At 40.4% G+C, this 8,461-nt stretch overlaps 1 protein-coding gene across 1 annotated transcript in view; it reads right to left on the reverse strand.

The window, feature by feature from the left end:
• The window catches only part of LOC139695350 (alpha-tocopherol transfer protein-like), a 58,297-nt gene extending 50,296 nt beyond the window's left edge, over positions 1–8,001 (reverse strand). Inside the window, exon 1 of the mRNA XM_071594065.1 lies at positions 7,901–8,001. The gene's annotated coding sequence lies outside the window, so the exon portion shown is untranslated. The remainder of the gene's footprint in view (positions 1–7,900) is intronic.
• Positions 8,002–8,461: the final 460 nt, after the last annotated feature.

Here is an 8,461-nt window from a genome sequence, read left to right on the forward strand (position 1 = left end):
ATCAGCCATAGGATATCTACCCAACAAGCGAACTTTGTATGAACACACAAGATACTAACTCTTGCTCCCCTTTATCAGTTTTCAACGCGATGATGCAATTATATGCTATCGCATTTGAATCCCTTCTAATCTAACCAAAGATATCATTACCTCAATCCGAAAATTGATTGACTGCAGCCAAACATTCTTCCCTTACCATTGCCAGCCCCCATGCACACCTCCTAATTGGTCTTCCTTTCAGCTTCCTTCTTTGCCTGGACTGCGTATTTGTCCCTTGGTCTTTTCCGTGGCGCCTCTACTTGTTTTAGTTTAAGTCTAAAATTGTTGCTCTGTATTTTATTTTACCGAATTTATCTCTCTAGTGTACGTGCATCATTCCCGTTAATAAAGGGTCCCTAACTGAGTCATGCTGTATTTTTTATTTTTTTACTTTGACCCTACAAGCCACCGTTGGGGTGTGTGGCAGTGGATGATTACACGCCAGACTACTCTTAACCCAGAACACTTTACTCTCCTAGCGCGGTCGGACAATACTATTCTGATCCCTTTCCATTCGTGGGGAAAACCGGCATCTTAAATCAATCTCTTCAACACTTAATCTCTCGAATTCAATTGACATGATCTCTTCTACCGTAGTACGATGGGACTAATAATACATTTTCTTCGTCATTGCTAAAGAGACATCCTTCCAAATCATGCAAATGATTCAATCTGTAATTTAACCTTCGCTCCGTGAGTGATTCCCAGTCTAGCTCCTCTAATATTTTGAATATGCTACTTAGTTTATCATAACAACGTTCTAGAAATATAGCTCCTCTACGCTGCACTCGATCCAATTCGGCAATCAATCCAACTTCAAGAGTATCCCATATTCTAGAGACCATATTTCAAATGAGGCATAACCAGCGAAAGATTACCGCTGAGATTTCCCTTTGACTTTTTTATCACATTTCCCCAGTACTCTTTTCATAGGTCCTAATTTTTTGTTAGCTTGTCCACAAACGAGGTTTCACCTAGGAGAGTTCGTGAATGAGGGTAACGTAAGTATTAAATCGAGTGTACACTCTATTTTGGTGTTCCCGATGCAGTAGGTGTTCGGAAGGGAATAGCTACTTTTCCAAAAATTCATCTCTACGCACTTTTTTAAGTTTAATGCTGATTTCAACGTGTCACACCAGCGCTGTAGAGCCTTTAGGTTATCCGCTAAAGCTCCTTTATCCTCATGATTACAGATATCTCTGTAAACCACTGCATCGTTGGCAAATAACCGTATCTTACAAGTGACTACGGAGTTAATGTCGTTTAAGTAAAGAAGTAATAGAATAGGTCCGATAACAGTTTCCTGGGGAACACTTTCAGTGACTTCTACTACATTAAATCTTACTCCATTTACTCTTGGCACCAGACCATTAAAAATTTCTTTCACCCATCTCAGTATATTTTTATCAATGCAATGAGCTTCTAGCTTTAGCTATTAGCTCCAAGTTAGGCTATGTTCCATGACCTTGCATGATATGGATGTGAGGGAAATAGGTCTGCAAGTGCTCGGCTCTTCCTTGTTGCCGTTTAAAAATATGTTACATTAGCCGTTATCCAATCACTGGGAACCTCGTGATTTACTATCGATTCGTTAAATATTATTTCTAGATACGGTGAGATTTCCGACGCTAGTTCATTAAATACATGTATAAGAGCAATGATCGGACCCTGAGGATTCGTATGCTTAATATTTTTCAGCAAACGCTCTATTCCATTATATGATATTTCAATTTTGGGCATCGGTTGGCGGGAACGAGTCGTTAAGCTATCGAAGACATTGGTGAGGATGCTTAGAATGAAGGATTTAATAGGTTGGCCTTTTCCAAACTTCTATTTAATCCGCCGCCTTCGTCATTTTTGAGTAAATTAACTGTTGGCTTCTTTCCCTGAACATCTCTGACGTACGACCAAAATAATTTCGTATTCTCTTTCAAACGTTCCGTTGATCTTTTCATTTTGAAATTGCTTAACGCTTTCCGAAATTCATTCTTGGAATTTCCCCTAAATGTCTTGTAACCATATACAATATCTCATAATTACTCATTCCTTTAGTCGCTAGAAATATTATCCCTAATAGTTTTCATCTTGACGTGACATAGTCTTTGAACATAAGTTTCAGGTTTAACTTTGTGGAATTCCTTCATTATGAGGGTAAAAAGAAACTTAACACTTCCACAATAAAGATGTGTTATTTCACGACCATGGTTTCGATGCTGCGCATCATCGAAACCATGGTCGTGAAATATTATATCCCTTTGGTGGAAATGTTAGGTTTCTTTTTACCCTCATAGCCTTTGAAGTCGTAATGACTTTCCAACATCCGTATTGTCCTCGTACCAACAAGATTCTGTGTTACCTTTTATTAATTTACTAGGAATGAACTTGTTGACTGCAGAGCGCGTGATATTAAGGAAGTGATTCCATGCATCCATTATTTTAATGTTTACAATCTTCCTTAAAATTAACAAATTGACTCCGCAACCCGAATTTCAAACCATTGTAGTCACCTTCTTTAAACAAGGACATTTTTCTTTTAGGCTTCTCATTTCGACCACGCACAGGGAAAACTTAGCATTTTACCGCTCTGTGGTAACTATTCCCTGTGCTTTGAATAAGGTGATGATATCCTGCGTCTATCTTGTTTAAACTTCGGCAATACCGCAGATAATGTTTCCTTGGCATTACAGAACAGTTACTTGAATATTTAATGGATGCCTTCTTCCTATTAATATCGAATCTCTAATAAAATTTTCTTTCCGATGCTATTTGATTCATATTGACTTATCATAGGCATCTCTATCACTGCCCCTCATTTCATTTAAAGCTACATTTTTTGGCAAAGGTGCACCAGTATTTGACCTACATACTGACCTACGCTTTCATATAAAGAAGCCTTGCAGTGCTTAAATATTCTACCCGCTACAAACCTGGCGGCCTCAGGCGTGTAGTGAACACCAGGACGGTTCAGAAGATTTCTACACGATTGAATCGCCGGATGAAGGTAGACGAAGGACGCCACGATGTCCCTGCAGAAACTACGCAAACCTCTAATTGATGCCTTCCACTCGGCTCCAAATCAGAGGTCCACGATCAATCCTCGGGACAAGAGGATTGATCGTGGATCTCGCTGCAGATCGAGAGCGTTGCATCAACCCCCCTGACAACACCCACTCGCTTCACTTCAGAGTTCAATTCCCTGCAGGAATGCAGAATCGCTTCAGATCCGAGGCCCACGGTATCGTTGGCGCCTGCATGAGCCCAACCCACAGCCTGGAGCACTTCGTGCCCTCAACCGCAGTTCATACCATCTTAGTCGCCAGGGAAACGCCGCCACTCGGGATGCACCAGTCCGTCAGGAGCTGGCTCAAATCCTCATTGCCCGTCTTTTCCCGAAGTGGAACCATCACACGCCTGACGTTACTGACGACCTATCACTAGAATCCCCCTCTTCCCAACCTACAGTTCCTTATAGGTGGTGCTCTCACAGGGGCGGAGGTGGAGGCTGCAGATACTACAGGGCTATCCTCTGATAGCACCTGATGTATGTTGGAGTGGGGATGAAGTTTGCCTTCGCATCCCCCATTCCTCGCCGCAGCGTAAACTTTCCACCGCTCCTGCGCGTGACAATCTACCAATCTTCTGGCCTACGGAATGGTGCCTTCCACTCATCAATTGACCGGACTCCGGGCAGATTTTCGATCACCCTGCCGATTGTTGCATTCGGTGAAACCCGTACAGTCCCATTTTCTCGGCGATTTTTCTCAATTCCTGCCAGAGCCATGCTATTCTGCAGAAAAGCAACCTTTCCTTCAACCCTTGATCGAAGCTTAGACAACGATACCTTCCAATGCAGCGATACGGGCCATTAGAGCCATGTATTCAGGATAGTCTGGTGTGTTATCACATGCACCCTAGTGGCGACTCGCAGGGTACTAACTACTCTAAATTATTAACCGGTGCAGGGGTGCATCGTGACAGAAGATACAGGAGAAGCCATCATTATTCTATCGAACATGACCATTATAAAAAAGGCTAAATTAAAACAAGGAAAGTTAAAATCTAATTAATAATAATTTCCTTAGGCTCACCGAGCGCTACTTTAACGTTTAAATAGATGCCACTTTCCAACCTAACTAATAAATGAATTCATTTGCTATTAATGATTACGGACGATAAAGCAATATTGAGATCGATTACAATATATGTGGATGGCGCGTGGCGAGTTGAGACTTATACGATCGGCACATTTGAACACAACGTAACACACACAGTAAACACTCCTCTACGCCAACCAGCTAATATTCCACTCGCACGAATAATAAGCGACTGCTATGCACTAAACACTCTACAAGAATAACAGAATAATAAAAATAAAATATGCAACACTTTTCGCTGCAGCTACAACACAGCTAGTAGTTGGTCACAGCAGCTTCGGAACTTGAATGTTGGTCAAGGGCGGGTGCAGGTGGATGGAGGAAATTTAATCCAGAGCTCTTTGAGATTAAGTCCGCTCAACTCAACAGCCAATAACTGACTAGACTATTACCGAATGCCTAATGCCTAGCCAGTATACTGCCTCAAGGTGTGCCCAATCTAGCTGCTTCTCCTCTTCCCGATCGTGGGCTTCATTCTTCTCTCTATTCGCTTTCCTTTTTTATCTGTCCATTTGATCTTCAGCATTTGCCTCCAGCTGCATACTTCGAAGGCCTCTTCATTCTTCTCTGGCCTGCTTATCCGATGTTCCATGAATCTGACCCGTTTCGTGCCGTCCACTACAAGAATGCTTTCACGCAATGCTTCCTTGTTTGTTAGCCTATCTTCTTTGAACACAATTAAATGTGATAAACGTCTTCTTCGCTTCGGCTACTCTCCAGTTGACTTTGTCCAGCTCTTTCCATCTCGTATTATGAAGCTTCCGAGGTAGATGAAAGATTCCACATGTTCTAATTTCTCTTCTAATATCGCAAAATCTGTCTGCATCCTTTTCTTCCACATACTAGAATTTCAGTTTCTTCGTTTATTGTCAAAGTATACACCTGGAGTACTCGACCCATAAACACAAGGTAAATAAAGAAATAATATGTTTTCATTCGACAATATTTCACTATTCACGAGAAAATAAGCCAAATTAAACTTGCGTTCAGGTGTAAGAGATGGTCGTTTCGAGGGAAAGAAGCGATTAAGACTCGTCTGCTCAAACCCCATCACGTATATTTTTGATCGCATTAAAATCTTTAATGATTACATATACATGGGTACCGGAGAGAAACCTTACATTTTTTCATTTTCTTAGCGTTTCGTTTTCCGAAATTAACAGTTTTCTTTGCCTTATCCAGCGATGAAAATTTACGAACACGAAGTATTGTCAAGAAGAATGGCATTAAAATCACATGGAAATCCACAATTAAATAGAATAGTAACTATATCAAATAATTCATTTTCGAGTTTATGGATTCATAATTTCTACCCTATTTATAGAATATTTATAGTTTATTTATAGTGCACACAAAATATGTTATAGTGATACACAATTCAAATTCTTTCGTTAATCCTTTCGCCTTGTTCTCCACTCGTCTTTGATGCTGTAGATTTGCGCCTTAAGTGAGATATAAGATGTCACTGTCTACAATATATGGCCGGCTGACATCATACTTTACTTCGATTTTTTTATCTTTTTCCGAAACACGGAAACAGAACTCTCTAAAAATGATTTGTACTACATGGTCGCATTAATAATAATTGGCTGTGAACATAATGGGATGGTAATGTCGTCCAGTATCGTAGAGGCAATGAATCGCTTTACTAGGTTACCGTGACCTTATTTCCGCATATCGCATGCACAATTTTCCACAGATACGGATAGCCAGCCAGAATAGGCTTTTCTTCCATGTTTTGTTTCACGGACTCCAAATCTAAACACAGTGATAAACATGCACTCAAAAGTATTAAATAATACACTTTAGAACCATCTTTCGAATAATGTTTCTTATTTTGAATTACGTCTGACATTTTTATTTCGATATTTATATTTCATTATATTCATGAAACGACTCCTGATAAAAAAATAATTATGGGGGAGAAATTACATTAAACCATGTCCCTAAGTCACAAATGGTCTACAAGTAATATTTTTAGAATAGGTATATCTACAATAAATCCCATCAATTAAAAATATTTCCAAAAAAATAACACTTTGCCTGAAGTAATGTTGGCCAGCTATCTACTAATAAAGCAAGAAGGACCTTATTCTTTAAATTCAGCTTTCTTTGTAGTGCTGTTCACTTCCAGTTAATGAATCGTGACTTATGCATTCGCATTAGGAAATAAGTGTAAGACATAAAACAACTACCATGAACCTTAAGGTTTGTTTGTAACAATGGCTTTACAAACAAATCAGATGTAATGTATTTTTAAAACAGCTGTCTTCAAAGATCTAGCCTTCGAGTTTGAATACATTAACCCCCAGGGTAGTGGAATCGGATAGACTAGTTAAATCATGAATCCAGGTAAATACATTTATGAAAATAAGTTCTATTTTCTTTACTGCCTTTTGTTCATGTCGAATCTTCCCACAATAAGATTGGCAGTATAATTCCTCTCCGTGGGATCTAAAATTCATCAGTAACATGGCACTCGCTAATTATAGCGCAGATGCTACCTTTCTGACATAATTGAGTTATCACAATTTCTTTGGCCCATGGACGGCTCCAGGGAAACAATCAGCCCGCGACTGATTATATACTGAAAATGTGTTACCTATACTTATTTACTGAAAGAAAAATCCTCTTTCATCATTTTATGAATTCTTCCTTTTGACCAACAGAAGTAAATACACAGATGGACCACAATCCTTAGCCCCTAAGCTCTCTTCCTTATTTTATAAAAACCGAGATCAAGGACACAATAGATAGGAAGGATGATACACGAACAAATAAACTTGAAGGAAGGGTTTTGAAATGATCGTATTTCTCTTCATGGGCGATTATGTCCCACAATATTACAGTGAACAATGATAAATGATGCCTCAAATCTTTCATTTAATTAGAAAGAAATTCAGATAGAAAGCAGTGCATCCTAATAAGTGCTAAACTAACAAGGGAAATATTAGAGCCCAAGATAGAGCAAGTTCACAGTAGTTTTTATTGCAACACGACTACGTTTTAGTAGCTGGAAATCATAATCTCTTGATACTGACGAAGATAGAGTGAGGGTATCGACAGACTGGCTGCACTTCTATAAATATTGTAGAATGTTGGGTTTTTTCGTTCAATTAGGGTTTCCATCCATTGAAGCCCGAGACAATCGCCTTCAAAAAGAAGAAAAGGTACACATGTATCTATTCCAGAAATGTTGGAGTTTCGTCAGAGGAGGGCATATACAGAGAGCTCATTCGAAAAATAATAAAAACGCGAAGTTTAATGGGGTTTCTCAGAGAATTTTTTTAATTACTCCCAACGATTATAAAAGACACAATGTAGAGTTGGCTCACTTTGCAGTTCCCCGGAGGACTCTTCTAAGCAATACTCGATTCCAACCCGTGTATCGTTATAAACCCAACGTCGCGAAGAAATACATTAATGTATTTTTTCGTCGGAGTCTCCTCGGAGCAACAAGGAACGACATCAATTATTGAAAATAATACAGTATCAAATATTCCTTTCGGAGCGTCTCAAGCCGCTCCTTCCATCAGGCACGATTAGTTGATTCACACGCATTGTTTTGTTTGGCGGGAAACGTTGCGCTACCTCCAATGTCAAGTCACGCACACAGCACAAAGAAGAAACATTTGAAGTAGAAGGAAAGCTTTTTTTCCCCTCTCGCCGCACTGGAAGGTAGGCCTTCTCCCGATTGATTCACTTACCCGAACTGAAAACGGTCGACGGGCGGACGAACTGCTAACCTCGCTTCCTTTTGAGGATGACGTCGTCCACTTCGCTCAGTGTCCAGCACGAGTTTGAGCCTTCACACTCCGCGGTCGAGCAGGTATATAACATGCCTCGCGTCCTTCCACCCCCACCGCCCAGCCTCGTCCGAACTCCCCCACCCGCTGCTTACACTCACCCCTCCCTCCTCAAAACGTATGCGGCGTCGAATGAACCGCGGAGGGGGGGAGGGGGAGGGTGCGAGCTGTGGTTTGTTTCAGAGGCGCATTACTGCGACGACGCAATCGACTTCGCGGGAGATATTTACTGCGATATATATCGCGCCGAGGTGTCCACTGGACTATAGTGACCGACTCCAGTAAAAGAATATCACCACTCTTGAGCATCGTCACTGGCAAAGAATTAGATTCTCTGTTTAATCCGGATTATCTCACGAAATTCCCCCAAGCAAGAAGATACTTCCGCAATTCATGTAATGTATTTTACGTATGCGAATGCTTATTTATGAATACTAATTAACTTTCCTCCATCAATAATTG

The sequence above is a fragment of the Hetaerina americana genome, unplaced genomic scaffold (genome assembly GCF_022747635.1).
Source record: "Hetaerina americana unplaced genomic scaffold, ioHetAmer1.1.p SCAF_6, whole genome shotgun sequence".
Classification (NCBI taxonomy): domain Eukaryota; kingdom Metazoa; phylum Arthropoda; class Insecta; order Odonata; family Calopterygidae; genus Hetaerina; species Hetaerina americana.